Source organism: Varroa jacobsoni, unplaced genomic scaffold (genome assembly GCF_002532875.2).
Source record: "Varroa jacobsoni isolate VJ856 unplaced genomic scaffold, vjacob_1.0 contig01748, whole genome shotgun sequence".
NCBI lineage: Eukaryota > Metazoa > Arthropoda > Arachnida > Mesostigmata > Varroidae > Varroa > Varroa jacobsoni.
In genome coordinates, this window is record NW_019214682.1 from 13,942 (window position 1) to 30,573 (window position 16,632).

Sequence of the window (16,632 nt, forward strand, 5' to 3'; positions counted from 1 at the left end):
AAATAAGCATATCGTTTTATTACGTCAAGCCAAGATGATTTTCTGAGAATACAGATACGCACGTTCACATGATTAGCCAATTGCCAGTGTATAATAGAAATTATCCCAGTATCTAGATCGCCTTAGCTGGTTATGGTGGTTCCGACAGCATGGTCATAATATAAGGGGTCTTTTTCTTCGTCGATGTGACGGAAGGACCTGTTGCGCGCGTATGACCCTGACAAATCGACGTCAAAAGAAGCTCAAGCCAAGTTGCTGAGCTCAGTTCAAAAAGCTAACCTTATCCCTCTTTGCTCGTTGATAGCAGAACTTGAAACCTCAGCAAACGAAGCGGGCGAAACCAATTGTTACGGCTGGGACGGGTGGGAAGGCCGGCGTCAGTTTGCGGCCGAGATCATCATGGCCTCGCTGGCTACGTTCTCACCCCCAAACATTACTGCTTTGTGCAGCAGTCAGCTAGCTAGCTAGCTAGCTAGCTAGCCAGCCAGCCATCTAACAGAAGGAGTGCCAATAGACAGACCTCAACCGACCACAGGACCAGCATAAGCCATGGTCGTAATGATGGTAGTAGCGGAGTCCTCCCTTCCTCCCTCCAGTATCCCGTCAGATGCTCCAAATGCCCCCTAACACGGCACCGACTTCTCGACTCCCGCCTCCGGGTGCCACCCTCTCTCACAAGGGGCATAAAAGCTGCTGCAACACTTTGAGGCAGGCCACACGCTGTTTGGGACGCTCGTATCAAGTAGCTATAAGCAAGTTTGCTTGGAGCGCACACTTGGTGAGGAAGACAGGCAGTTTTATGCAAAGGACGGCAAAACAAAGCGAGTTGCAGTAGAAGCGTACGGTACTCAGCTTTGCTGCAAGGAGCCGAACGGAAACAGCGTGAAAACAGAAATTTGAGTGAATCACATTGAAGATAGTAATTACTTGCTACTAGTCTTGCCTAATCCCTTCCCGCCTTTCTTCGCTCCTGCAGAACAGACTAAACTTATTTTACTCAACAACACTGGTAACTGCATTATCGAAATTTGAGTTGACATTGTTATTAAGAACGAAGTAGAGGTGACTAATCTCCTTATTCACTAACTGCTAATTAATGAACGACTATTACATTATTAAGGTGTGCAAAAGTGTTGGTGCCAGAGGGTGAACGACTAATAAAGAAGAATCTCAGTGAAGACGAAACAGTTTCTGTGCAATTCTGACAAAGTATTATCGGACCGTATTGTGTTGTCTGGTGAAACTGAAAGCTGAAGACGGCAAAGGCTGGCAGTCGGCTTCGCTTAAAAGCGGGAAAAATCTCGTCTACTCGTGAGTTGTTCTAAAATTTGACATTCAGGTTTTCCATTTAGCCTAAGGAGGCTCTACCTAGCAGAGTATGTTGAAATTGAATTCGCATAGTGACACGCTTGTGCGACAAGGTCACCGCAGCCACATATGGACTGACATAAATTTGAATTAGCCGAGGAATCTCCCGAGTTCGTTCTGGCCGAGTGCGTGCCACCTATACGCTGGCCATCTTCAAAGTAGTGCAAATATAGAAAAGTTGTAGGTTCACTCTCTTGGATAGCTTGTGTATATATATGTCTCTACCTTAAAACATTTCAGACGCAACTGTCTATACAGTAACTTAATACTATTGACATTTTGATATCTTTTTCTCGGAAGAGATAAAACAAAAAACCTAAAAGCTTCCATATAATGGCGATATATTAGATGCGATGTATACCATTTACAGGCGAGGTGATCATTTATCTATTTACCGACACCACACTATGGATTGACAGAAGGACAGGTGGATGTTTAGCGGAACATTTAGCGGTTGCGATGTACTTTAAATACCTGTTTTTATTGATGGTATTTATGCAACAGAAAATACCGTTAACCAATAAAATGTAACTATGATCCATGTCACAACTGACACTACGCTTAGTTACGAAAGATCAAAAACACAAAGTCATTGGACTTCCTGTTGGCTGAAAGCTGTTTTTTAAGACATTCGTCTCAATTTACGATTGCCAATTGACTGGATCTTACGAACCTAAGCGTGTAATCAGTGAAGAGCCTATAAATGCATATATATATGGGTATTAATTCCATCATACCAATAGATAGTGTTTACTGGAGACCCGATGTGAGCGTGAAATTTCATCACTGTCTTATGGCTTTAGCTAGGTTTGTGTATTTCTTGCTCAAATGGTTCGGATCGAACGAATCACATGCCGTATCTGAGACTCTTCGTTTTGTTAGCTAGCAGTGGCGGCTCTTACCATCGAAACGCGGAAGGGTCAGAATCTCAGGCAAGGTACGTCTGCAACCTTTGTGTTTGTTGTCAAGTTCACGTTACATTATCGCCTAATAAGCTTAATATGCTCAATTTTATGTAGCAAGTGCCGATTTAGCTAAAATTTGCCTCTGAAGTAGTTTGGAGCTGTTTGTCTTTAGTACCTTACTTGAACAGTAAGTATACGGGAAACTAACGTAATTGTGACATCCTCTCTCTTCGAATACAGCAACTTTTTAGGCTATACGCGAAAAATTATATGAGTGCTAACTGAGATATGGGTGTTTATATTTAATTGACGAATGAAATGAGTGTAACTTGTACACGCCGGCACGGTCAAGCAATAATATCCATACTGAATAAAAATTTAGAATTATACTTAATCCATGGTCATCCAGCTACTCAACTGAATGAAACTGGGTATGTTTAGCAACGACTGGCAGTCGACTCGAAACATTAGTAATGCGCCCTTCCGTCTATTCTGTTCCCATTTTATTGCCATACAACCGTGTTGCATTCTATTTTACGAGTGATCTGATGTCTTAGTAGAATGGTCTTAATATTTGGAGCGCCTCAGGCATTACCTTATCGAGGCATTATTTTGATCTTAATATACTGACCCTATGGAGGCCATCTTTGTTCCTGCTGAGACTTGAAAAGTGCACAAGTTAACTTTTACATTAAGAAAATAAAGGCAGACACCGCTAAATCGTCAGAAATTGGGCTGATTTGTTACACATTGGCTCGATAGCAACCGTCACAATGTTGGCGTGTTCAAAGCTCAGAGCGTCAACTACTTGAGTACTGAAGCGTTGATCGCGTCTGGCCTTTCTTCGGCGTTTTTATTTCCGCAATTGAAATATCTATTTTAGATTATATTTTCTTATTGAATTATAGAAACTCAGAAGCGACAAATTTCATTAAAAGGAGTTTACCTCGAACGTACCAGAGACGTGTTTTGGTCTTCCGCAGCCCTGAAGATTTGAACTATCGTGGAGGAGTTCGCAGAAAGTGCTGAATCAGTTGCTCAAGTGCCCGCCGATTTCGTTGATCTGCTCGCAACGATGAACTCGATGGCACTTTAGCATAAATTATAGTGTGCCTGTATATCTGATTCCCACATAATCGTTAGAGCGACAAATGAGTAACCCCCAGCAAATGGCAATTGCCTAGATACATCTCGACATATAGTTACAATGAAATGCAGACAGAATACATTTGTCACCCATAATAACGATCCGATTCTGGCCAGACCAGCCCATCTCTACAAGCCAGTTGCTCATTACATATATTTGTGTCAACACTGAATTAAAGTGGTCTCGTTGTACATAGGATTCGAGGTACGGTCTGAAAATCAAAAAAAAACTACGTATTTCCTCCTCGACGTGTATCAATATCTCGATAAGTTTTGTACTTTATTATAGCATATTATTTGTTTGTTTCAGTTCTTTCATGCTGCCGTCAATTCGTATGTATACATGGCTGTACATGTGTATAATGGCTTCAATATGATCGTATAAGAACTACCAGATACCTCTCTTTTTATACTGGAATGGAACATCAGCAGTGGGAGTTTGATACATATAGTAACACTGTTTGGACCGCAATCGCATATCATTTTCAGAGGTTGCTGCCTTGTTTGTGAAGAGCAGACCGGTCCTGCTACTTGACCTCGCACACAGGCTATAAGGGCGTAATACTCGCACCCCTTTTTGATGAAACATATACACATGCAATTCATGCAAACTAAAAAGCCCGTTTGTTCGCGTAGACATGCTTGCGTGAAGGGATTTGTTCCGGGCACATCGATCGCAAGTAGAATCACACCAATCGTTCTCACTGATAAAGTGTCCCGGTCGGTTAAGCACATTGTGAAAATCTATGTGCATCTTAGCATTGCGCCGTGTCAACGTACGGCTAACTCAAACCTGCGGACCTGGTCAGTTAGCCAATTCTTTTTATGGGATTGGCCTTATGTTGTTGACTAAAAGATAAACATCCGCGGATCCTGTCCTGCGGTACGTGCAGTACGATAATCAGCTTCGAGGGCAAAACGAGAATATAGCGACGCTCCCGTGATTATTTTATTATTGGTATTACTGTTCAAGGGCTGTGTGGGAGACGACGACGACGACGACGACGACGACGGAATGGCTTGTTAAACACATTGTTTGCATTCAATATTGCACCAACGTAACATTTACGGTGTTGATAATGACGTCGATATAAATCGCTATCTTAATTTATGTTGTCTCATCTAGACATTATCTAATAGAACGCTATTTCGTTTACCTTCTTCAAGGAAGTGCATTTATAGAAAATAAGTTCCTTGATCCTAACTACGACTGAATAATCATAATATTATTATTACATTAACTACGTATACGTGTCATCGATATCACGGGCCAACGATACGAAGTGCCTTGTGATTGACGAAGCAGGAAACGAGCCAAGAGGCGGATATACACGTACATCGGGTTGCGCAAACGTTTTTCTAGCTAGTTAGTATATGCTTACATTTATCAGCTATGTCGGGCCACATTGGCGATAGTGTCGTTCGGAAGTTGGGTTTCGACCGTAGTAGTAGACCAACTGAAGTTGCTGGATTGCCTTTCTTCAAGGTTAGGGTAGAGCGCCCCGAAGATTAGTGGGATTTCTGCAGTTTTATTACGACGCCACAGGCTCATAAAAAATGTGTGTTATTTATGTTCGACACGTGCTATGGAAGGAACAGCCTAGGAATCGTGCCGTCGCTTTGATTCCGAACACTTCCATGTGAAACGTGCTCCTCGTTCTCCCAACGAGTTACAAACAAGTTTTGACGCGACAAACGAGTAGCCGTGAAATGACCAAGAAACTAGATATTTAGCATCAAATGTTTAGAATTATTTGAAGAAAGCTGGCGACAAGAAGAAGAAGAAGTCGTATTCTCATCTGCAAAACTCAATCAAGCGATCTCCAATGCAATTGGGCGCAAATAGCGAAAAGGTCACATACGAAAGTAATAACTAAGATAAAATTGGTCTCTGGTGATCTGTTTGGGGGGACTCGACAGGGCTCGTACATTATGAATTGTTACTGTCGTTTGGCAAAAGCGAATGTTTCGCACCGGTCGCTGTTAATAACAACTGATGAAAATACAATAGGACGCTGAAACAAATCGGCCGAAATAGAGGGGGCGTCGTCTTCCATTATAACAACGTAAACCATGTACGTCTTTAGCTAGCATAAAAATTTAAGAGGATATTTAGCCTAGATCTTGTACCACCTGCTCTCATTCTTGAACCCCTTTCAGAGTGTCAATTTAGTTTAAATGGAGGGACGAAAAATGTTCGCCTTAATCTTCCCCCAAGAAATCACAGAAGTTTTACAGTGATGAGTGCATCAGTAACAATGGCACATATTTCCAGTCGAACAATATTAGTATTTAAAAACATTTTATTCAGTATTGACTTGAAATCTCTCAGTAATTTTTCGATCCGTATACAGCATGGGTTATACGGATAAAAGGTTGGATGCAAGAAGGTTAGGAGTGGACATCCTCTGCAAGACGAATCACACACAGATCGAGTAGCTTAAACGTTGTTTCAAATAGACTAGTTTCAAAACTAATCGAAGGCCTGCCATCACGTTCAGTACTTTTATCTCCCTGATGATTATCATTTTAGGTGCTCGTTTTCTAGCGTCGACTTCAACTGTTCACATTTCATTTGTCTATGTAGCCATGCCCTTATGCAACAATTAACATTTTTGCTTCCAGTGTACATAAGATAATTAGAGTAAAAACCGGCTTGTCGCCTAATACGTCTCTCCTTCCTCTTTCTCCATCATAAGAATGGTAGCATTACTCAACGATGCACCTTTGTAGATTTGTTTGGCAAAATTTGAATGGAATATTGCGGAACAGCCAGAACGCTTGGTTTGCCTTTTTTCCACCTGAGTAAATAATGAGTCAGTTACGCGCCGTTCATTGGATTCATACCATGACTGGTTCATTTGAAAAGATCGAGTTCAAGCGATTCCAAGATTCAGTTAATGGGCTTAGTTACCGAAAGGACAGTGCCGACAATACGAACTTACAACATATGGCCTGATGTTTGTCGCTTTCCAAGTTTTGACAGTCTAAGAATGTCGTTCTAACGACTCGTGCAAATATCCTGGTGTCGTTCTGTCGACTGGATACGCCTGACTTACTCCTAAACGATAGGAGTATGTACGGAAACATACACGCTGAACGATTCTTCGAGCCGCTTTAAGAACGCTGATTGATATCTCATGATACAGTATACCACTGTGTTATACCAGAGCAGCTCGGCGACTCACTCGATTAGGCCCTCAGCCCTCATAAATCACCTCTCGGAGCCTGTTGCGTCACGGGACGTGATATTGCGTGTGCCCTTTTTCGCCGCAGCTCGCAAGAAAGGGCCTGCCTCTCAGTACAGTGCCACATACCTTAACAAGATTTTACCGTGCCTTAGAAGCCTGTAGGATAAGAAGGCCATCGCTTCACACTGTCGAGTCCGCAAGGCGCATCTCAACCGCGTCGTTCTGGCCCTGGCCTGGATGTTAACATTTAATAAGCGTTTACATACTTCTATACCTCCAGCCCTGCGTAGAAATGTAAACCCAAAGGAAAAGGCGAGCCTAATACGCTGTCATCATAACGGGAAATAGCAAAGACAGGTGTCTGCTACAAGTTGCTCTCTAGCTTGCTAACTGAGAAACTAAACAGCTACTTAGAAAGTGTACGTATCATTTCAACAAAGCAACATGGGTTCCAAAGAAAATATTGTACAAAAACGGTGTGCAAGGTCCTGATGGCCCACGCCAAGAAAGCACGGGCCACACTACGGAATCCGTTTGTTTATACGTATAATACGTATTGTATATACACGTATAGGTGGTGTTTGTCGACTTCAAGGCAAACTTCGATTCGGAGTTCAGGAACAAAGTTCACAATGGTCTCGCAGGCCGAGGTGGGTGTCCCTACGAATTTGCTCGATTTTCTTGCTACGGTTCTATATGAAAACAGAATAACCATTGACGACGGACAGGCCGAACTCCCACCTGTCACACAGACAACCGGCCTGGCTCAGGGCGACGACCTATACCCACTTTTATTCTTCAATTTAAAAAGATTAAATGAGAGCATCGAGAAAATGAGTGGAAGTCATCTTTTATGCAAACGGCTTAGTTATATACGGGTCGAACACGTTTTGAGTGTAGCAAGCTCCAGCCGAGCCCCATGAGGTAATACCGTACATTTTATCAAAGCGGAAACGATGAAATTTAAAAGGAGAGGCAGGACAGCGGCCAATAACACTTGCCAGGTTGCCTTTAGCTTATGGAAATGGGTTCCGGTGCTTGGGGCTGCTTTTATTTGGGAACCGCAGAAGTTTAACTGCGCACATCACTGTACGATGCAGCAGGGCAGTGCTAGTTGCCTGGGCAATCAAATCCGCTCATCGCTTGCCCTAACAACCACCCTCAACCCTCCCTTACACTTACCCTTAACAATCTCTTAACCGATTTGAAAGTAGCTCCGATCGCAACGTATAAAATATGCGTCATCTGGGAAGATCTTTTGGCAAGAGGGAACTTCAAACAATTGAAGCTTCGTTTTTTAAAGAGCATTGGAAATACACATAGTGACCTGAAATCGTCTCGCTTAGCTGCTAGCTGACTCGCCATTGCTACTCGAGGACCTACGGCGTCACCTAGAGCTGTCAGCGATGGAAGCCTTCAAAGCTAACTTTAGGAACTGAAAGAAAAAATTGCGAATAGAACTGATAGAAATTTCTTTGTTTCGGGTGCTATGAAGAGTAACGAGTGACAAACCGGCTAAGTAGACATGTCGTCAATCGCTTTGGAAGCTAGGTCTCTACGGCCCCTACCATGTATATAGGTGCCAAAGATGCGGGTGAAGTTATGATATACGCCATGAGGCTCGATGCTTCCCGGCACTATCTTTAAGACATCTAACAACTAGACTCATATAGCATATATGCTACAGCTGTTTTCAAACTGTTATATATACCCTCTCTGCTATTAAGATATTGTGCTGTTGACCTGTATTTATTAAGTTTTGTATAAAGCTTTTGGCTACAGCAGAGGTGAATAAACATAGTTCAATTGATTAAGGATACAACAGAAAAAACAACGCTCAAGGCAATTGAGGAGGTAGGTAATCAGGAATCTGAGGAGCTTCATGCTGAGTGCTCCATTTCTGCATTAAGCCTGATCTGCTCACGTTCGATAATGACGCACTGAGTCTATGCTGAGTAGTTCGATGTAGTCCAACCTATCTGTATGCCCTTTTCAAAATTCAGTAGGCGGTCATTGTGACGAACGCTGTTCCTACAGACACACTCCATACGTAGAGGGTATCATCTTAATATTCAGTAAACACTCCAGTCGACTTAAGCACTAAATTTAGCAAATCGCACTGCTCCATGTAATTTTTTTTGGTAAATTGAAGCTATAGACGAATATGAAGGTAGCATTTTAATTGCGTCTCTACAAAGGCATGAGGGCAGATAAGTGCAGTGATTTCAATAGCACAGGATACATAGCGGTAACAATACTACGGACTACTTGAATACAATGGCGAGCCAGACGGGTGACGCCAAATGAAGCTGATGTTTCTAGTAGTTGCTAAAGAGAGAACTATCAAAGCTTGTAGAATTCAGTAGCTTATACTTTGGTGTATAGAGCGCGACCGCTTACAATATTATTACGTTGTTAGTCTTCAATGCTGCGATCAACATTTTCAAAGTCGCGGTCGATAGAATATTAACAGCATGCCTTTGGCAGGGGATCTCTAACTCGATTGAAGATGACAGGCGGCTCTGTGCTAATGTGCTATTAAATGCTGCGGCTATGTGTAATTACTAACTCGGCTTCTCTGCGAATGTCAAACTTCTCACAATTGCCTGATTCAAGTCCTCTAGAAGACGGTAGGCTAATCGAATTGATCGGATCGAGTCTGAATGAGAGGTAACGAATGTTGAGAACATCTCAAGGGCAGGTTCTCGTCCTTAAACTATATTCTGCCTGAACTTCAAATGGATGGCGTCTATACAATGATCGCTTACGAAAATGACACCTTCCTGCTTCTCCGTGTTCAACCTATCGGGGTAGCCAATAATGCGCAGATGGCTCTTGCGTACGTCGAGGAGGATGTTGAAATTTTCAAAACATTTTGTGACAAATTCTAAGGGAAGACCGAAAGCATATGATTACTTGACAGCTCAATGAGCAAAGCGCTGTGTTATTATTGCAGCACTAAGACGATTCGTAGAGGTTGCTATGAACACCTTTCTATTTTTTGCTACGTATATCTTGTAGGACTTTAAGAAAATGATGCTTCGAAAGCAATGTTTACCAGAAGCTATATAGTTTCTGACGGTGGCCTCTGTACCTTGAACAAACTGCTCTATGTTGATAAGATATGCAGGATGTGTGCTGCCTGTCTTGTTTTTCGGGAGTGAAGAATAGGCGGTTACGCTTTCGGAAACCCTTTTTCGCTAATCCCTCTTATCGGCCACCGTTTGAACGATTGTGTTACTGCATTAGATTCGTTAACAACGAAATTAAATCGTGGACATGTTTACCAGTTGCTACTGTTTATTAGGAGTCTCTCTCTTCTCGTAAGATCCGATCATTCTCCCAAACATGAACTGTTCCGTAGTTAAGGCAATGCTTGTATTTTATCTGTATCCTGTACAGGACATTCGAAGGGACGAAGCTCCATTAAGGTAACGCCCATAAAATAGATCTAGCTGTAGCGTGTGCCCTACGACAGACTGTCACTATACGCTCCTACCACTTCACCGACATATTAGATACATGGCAGTATGTGTAAGCTAGGACACGAGTGGCGATATGCTCAATTGGTGATTTGCCTATTCGGCCGCAGAACCGTCCACTAGTGGGCTTGTCTACATTCAACTATTATATAACCTTTGATTCCTGATCCATCTAAGGCGGAAGTCTATCAATACATTGGATTCATCGCTTGCAGGCCGTACAAAAATGCAGGTTATTGACAGAAATATGTTCTCTCTCTCTCTCTCTCTCTCTCTCTCCCTGCATACAAACATAAAAAAAGGCAAGTCATCTGTTAAATTTCAAGACGCTGTATTGAATTGAATAGGATTTATATGCATACTTTCGAATCACTGGAATGCCGAAACGACTATATGGTGAGCTTGGAATTTCATTTATTTAAGAAACCATATATAACTCCTTCGCTGGAATACCACACACGTATTACTCGTAAATAATTTTCATAAGTGTAAGCAAACTACTAGGAAGTCCCGTGTTGTTTAAATGCTAAAAATGATATAAAAATTGATAAAAAAAAATCAGAACCAAGGAGCTTTTGCTAATGATGCTCAACGGAATACGACGAGAAGATCTACTGGAAACCTCCATAGCGGAAGACATCAACGCTATGGCCACTGCCGTAAGTACCCTAAATCTGGAATTGAAGTCCGGATCTCTGAAACAGCCCCTGGACACAAAATCCGGAATTGTCAGAAACAGCTTCTTAAACCGACATCTTTACATAAACCTATCCGCGCTATAGGAATCAATACCTGTGCCTTTTTGGATGAAAATTTAAAAGCGTTCAGTCAAATCGATATTGTGCGTTCGACATGGTGTCATCGTGTGGTTTTGTTGGAAAAAAATATGGCCTTCGTCCAATACTGCAAATAACAGGTAGGGTAATTGGCCTATCAAAGCAAGCGCCTCGGATATGTAGCTCCTATCGGTCCCTGGAAGTGACGTACTGTGATTCTTTAAATGGCTTTAAATGATACACAATACTTTGCAAAGTGTATAGGGCAACATGCCATGAAGTCTGCTGCATCGGCAATTGCTACCTATTACGAAGTATTTTCTATTCATTCGTACGCTGTTTGCCGGTACAATTTGTGCACAGATACAAAATAAATCCGATGATAGATGTATTTTCATTGTTTAATATGTTATGTATAATAGAAACATATGCTCAGAAAATGTTTGTTCACGGAGAAAGTAAGGATAAACTATAGCTTTAGCACACTGACGGAACATCGTGAAATCTGCACTTTTTCAAAAAATATTTTTTGTGATATATACAATTGAAATGTGAATTAGAATAACATGAACATAGATTAAGTGTAAACATAAGGTTCGACTTTTACCCCATAATAAGAAATCGCCTATGTAATGTTCTATTTTGGTCCTCACGCTGAAAGCCTTGAGCTAGCGCCCATGTAGCTACCAGAGCATGATGCTAACATTCTACTAAAGTTACCGACTAAAATTTTCCCGTTGGCAGCTACCGACGATTATCAAATACGCACGGATATTGAAGGCTGTCAATTTAATTCTCATCAAGAGACAGTTTAATTGTTTCGAAATTATCTGAGCACATATCAGTGCGGTGGTAAGTTACATTTTAGTTAACCACTACCTGCTAGAATAATGCAACGAGACCAAGTTAGTCCCCTATGCAGTAGATCGAAAAACCGGCACAGTATAATGCAAGATGTACTTTTCATTAGAGAAGTTATGTTTCAATCCAAATACGTCTCGATGTTCGAACTACAGAGAACTTGAATGACATTTCGTTTTAAATTGCTGTGATGTATTTTTGGCCTCGAAACTGAAATTCTGGACCGGTGCTTTCAACTGTTGGAATTAAATGGGATTTGCATAAGGAACTAGACCATTAAGAACTTTTCCAATTGAATATTTTATATTACAATCGTGTGTGGGTTTTGAGTTTATGATAGAGGAGTGTGTATTAAATTTCTGTGTAGCAACGTTGGCTGTGTATGGAAGCAATCCAGCCGTAACGGTTCCGAACTGTACACTATCCCGTAATAGCTATTTGTCAGACTTCAGCTCAGACACCGTCCAAAACAACCAAACAGTTTGATCGATCTAATTCTCCAATTCTGTTATAAGGCTTCGGTAATGTTAAAATGTTGCAAAGTACGAAGGGTCGCAATGTCTAAGGCAGACTTCACTAGAATTAAAAAATGTACTCACTTTACTAAAAATGACAGTTATTAAAAGATTCCTCTGATTATCTACAACGCTCGCCCGTTTCTGAGACGCCGATGTCTCAACTGTAGAAGCAATTAATATGTCAAAGGACGGCTAGATCATATCAGTGTAACAGATGGTTGGTCTGTGCTGCTTGAAAGAAGGGGGAACTTCTCCTGGTCATTGTTGTGACCATCTACTAAGTAATAACCATTTTTCACCTAATAAATCAGGTAGCAAAAAAATGTATTTACCATGGATTTACCACTGCGGCCCTGTAATTTAACGTGAAATTCACGTATCCTTCCTCGTAAGGCAGCATCAAACAATTCGTTTTGCCAAAATTTAGGGTCTTCGTTATTGGAATTTCCCTTGTAAATGGTGGGGAAAAACGGTATACCAATCTAGAGAACAGAAAAATGGGTGAAAAAAGGACCTCTCATTGTAGGGCGGCTTTCGCGATCTTTGCCATCTGCGGCCTGGGCTTGCTGTGGAAAAGGGTGACTCTGCCTCGTCCTTCCCGTCCTTGTTAACGGATGGTGCTGTTTATTCTATATCGGAGAATCGATGAAGCTAATTCAGTGTCGAGGGCGTAAAATACACCCTCCAGGTCTGAAATTCAATTTTTGGGCTTACTAGATCTTTCGGAACAACTGTCGCAATGAACGAACTTGCACAAAAAGTAATGTTGGATAGTATATGTAAATAAACAAGCGGGAGAGGTGTAAAATAGAAAAGATACATCATTCAAGCTCCAACCTAATAAGTGCGACAATGTATAACTTATAAGGCTTACTCTCCAAAGTTCGAATGTAATGGCAGAAAATCATCGCAGGAAGATGTAGGCATAAAACTCATACCTTAGGCAAATTTATTTCTGCACTGCTTTGCTGCGTGTATCTGTGAAGTACACATATACTGAATGGTTTAGTATGAGCTATTTACCAGGAAAAAGCTTATATTCACTTTGGTAATGAATCAAATATATGTCGAAATCTGTCGGATTTGAAAGGGCCCCCCTAGGAACGCAATACAATGTGAACACATCTTGAGCTGTTATAATAGCTATTAATGGGACGAGAGGGAGCTCCCAAAATTACATAATGCCAACTGTTCGCTTATAAGCCTTATTCTATTTTCATGTCCATTGTGTAGAAGCACCCGTGGGCATCGGTAGAGCCGATGAGTTAAGTGCTCTTTTTTTTATCAATGCTTTCATTCTGAAAGAAAAAAGGCTATTGCTGTGAAAATGATTTCCAATCATTTTTGACATCGAGTGCATCAATAGAAAAAAAAACCTGGGCCTTAGAGTAGTTTGAAGTTTGAATGGAGCTTTGAAGAGCTTGCTTAGTTCGATCTCAGTTTGCATTGTGCGGAAAAGGTCGTGGATAGTTCTGGACAGTGGTTGTAAAGTATTGCTAACTATGGTGAAACTAGTATTATATATAAGAAATTTGATAAAGTTATGTTGTTTTTATGTGTATTGACCCTATATTGGACAAACCATTCGTTTGGGACTTCATAATTAATCGTCAATGCAAGATAACAGTCGTAATATTTAATTGAATTCGTTTACAAGACTGCCAGTTTTTGCTGTGGATACTCTATACATTTATCTCTGATTAGCGTTTGCATGCATATGTGTACATGTGCTCCTAAATGTATTACGACACGACAGATATAGCATATAATGTAACGGTCAGTAATGGATATAGTAAATCCCCGACAATTACTAAGACTGCTGTTTTCATTTACATCTCTTTCGATCTTCATAGCCATGGGAATATACATCTAATTATAATACAGTTATGCTATTTGTTTGCTTCTTATTTACCTGTACCCGCATTACCATGTTTCACTGCGGGTTCTCACGGTGAAGTAACTTAACTGAAGGCTCGTTTTAAGACAGTGAAAGGAGCAAGTTAACTTTCGACGTAGTTTACAGAATAAACCACATTAACTTTGACTGCTACCTAAACATCACTGAAAAGTGCCTCGTTCCACCCTCAACAAACAATAATAGGTATATTGATGCCGAGAGGGCGAAAATGGTTGAAAATATGCCCACCCGTCGATACGTACCCGTACATATGAACCTATGGTTTATTTGTCTGGGACGTCACACTCTGTCGCTACTGCTGAGTTAAGTAATTAGTGTACAAGTAGATCTACGCAGCTTTTTTAATGACAACGGCAGAGATACTTGCTCGGATAGTCAACGCCCTTAATTCCTGATCCGTTCTGAATCCAGAGACTGATATAAAGTGTGGGCTGCTACTGAACCTTTCGTAACGTTTTCTGTTCATATACAGCTATGCTTGAGTTGAGCTCGTTGTTGTTATTATGGATCCTTTTGTAGGTCTACCTGCACACAAGGGAGGCGCAAAAACAACGTAGACACGAGACAAGAAACGTTTATGAACAGCATTTTACCGTTCGTTGTCGTTTTTCTCAGAGAATTTGGAACGACCGACACTCTTTAAAGTCTTTGCGTAAGCAGGCCCACACACACCCTGAAGCAACGTGATTTTTGCCGCTTCTCATTTAGTTCGTTTGCCCCTGTGTCTCATTTCTGTGCTTCTTTGCGATCGCTTACGCAACCACTGAAGCCCACTTGCCACACAGCCCTTTTCGACGCGGTCCCCAGCATATCACTTCGATTTGAGTATTTCACAGAACGACGCTTTATGTCGCTGAAGTTGATAAATGTCAATAAAATCTATTCGTGTAATATGAAGAATTCAAGTCGTCGATCTATAGCTGAGCGCTCAATCTGCGGTATATCTCAGTTGGTGAAAATTTGCATTTTATGGTCTCGTACTCAGGTAATTGCAACATTGGAATATGGCTGTCAGTGATAACGCGTGGTGTATGCTTAAACAAATCTATAAGACCACTTCGACATACTACAGCCTTCGTTGAATCTAGCTGCTCGTTGCCGAAATAATATCAGGACGCGATTAGAGCCGAATGTGGCTACCAGAAGTACTAAAATGGCCGTACCTTCGAAGTGTTGTCATCAGAGCTGCTACCGCCTACTGACACATACCATAATAATAACAACGTTCTTAATTTCGTTTAGCGCTTAGGTATGTGGAACCTTCAACTTGCCATACCCAACAAGCAGAAATGGTCAGTATCCGCCTCTCCAATTCTAGCTGCGTTCGAATTCTGCTATTAGATTGACCCATTAGGGGTGCCGTAAGCGGCGCACTGTGGGTAAGTACTAAGTTATAGCCCCACAGGAATTGTATAATTATATAAAATTTCCTACTTCCACAATAACTTGTTATCTGCCGAAGCCGTCGCACAGATTTGTGGCCACCTCTAGCTAATAATCGTAGTAGCTGTCGTAGTGGTGATAGCGGCACTGAAGGGGTCTCAGTCTGTCGCAGAACTTGTTTCGTGTAAGTGAACTGAAATCTATAACGCCCGATAACGATGTTGACAACTTACTTGTATGAGGCGTGTTTATGTCGATGGTGGACGAACTCGAACCTCACCGTATATGCCCAGGTGAGCCGGTCCTCTCAAGCAGATGCTTTCGCGAAGCAAGCGAGTATGCTTTGGCTGCCTATAGGACTAAGACAGCTTCAAGGTGGCGTCAGCATACTTTCTCTCTGTTTGTAGGTCTCTAGGGATCGCTGTGAAACATATGACACAGTGACGACCCTAGACGCAATGCAACGACTAATGAATCTCTAGTTAACGAATTCCCAGGTACTGCTAGTACTGATGACGATGAAGTTGAGATTAGCGTTGGTCATGAATCTACTGTTGCTGTTGCTAATGTACTGAGCTCTTGGGCTTTTGAAAACCGCTGGCTGAATCGCATTTATAGCCGCCTGCGATACCGATATCGTACAAGTGTGTGGAGGAAGAATAAACATACTCATTAACATGGATATAGCTGCCGTGGCGCTATATGCCCTTAATTGGCCTAAGTGAATGTATCCATGTGTATATATTAACGCAGGAAATGATGATGTGGAATGGCCACGTCAAGTAATTGCTCTGTAGACAACCTGATGAAGCTAGAACTAAAGTTTACCGCATCGTCTCGCTAATCATTACATTGCTCAAAAGGAATCAAGGGCCATAGATATCGGTCTAGTTCAGCATATCGATCTCATTAGGTCAGCGCGCCTGCTTATTATACCGCTTTCATAAAATAAATTACTACAGCGTGTCGTTTCATTGACTATTCAGTACACTATATGGTTCCTGTAAACATTTTCATATAGATAACCTTATATGACAGAAAAGGAAGCTGCCAAAAAAGTCCTAAAAAGACCAAAAGTTTGGTA

The 16,632-nt window shown here is 41.5% G+C and overlaps 1 protein-coding gene across 1 annotated transcript in view; it reads left to right on the forward strand.

Moving 5' to 3' along the window:
• The first annotated feature begins 721 nt into the window (after positions 1-721).
• The window catches only part of LOC111272178 (uncharacterized), a 51,845-nt gene continuing 35,934 nt past the window's right edge, over positions 722-16,632 (forward strand). The window contains exon 1 of the mRNA XM_086973188.1: positions 722-1,311. The gene's annotated coding sequence lies outside the window, so the exon portion shown is untranslated. The remainder of the gene's footprint in view (positions 1,312-16,632) is intronic.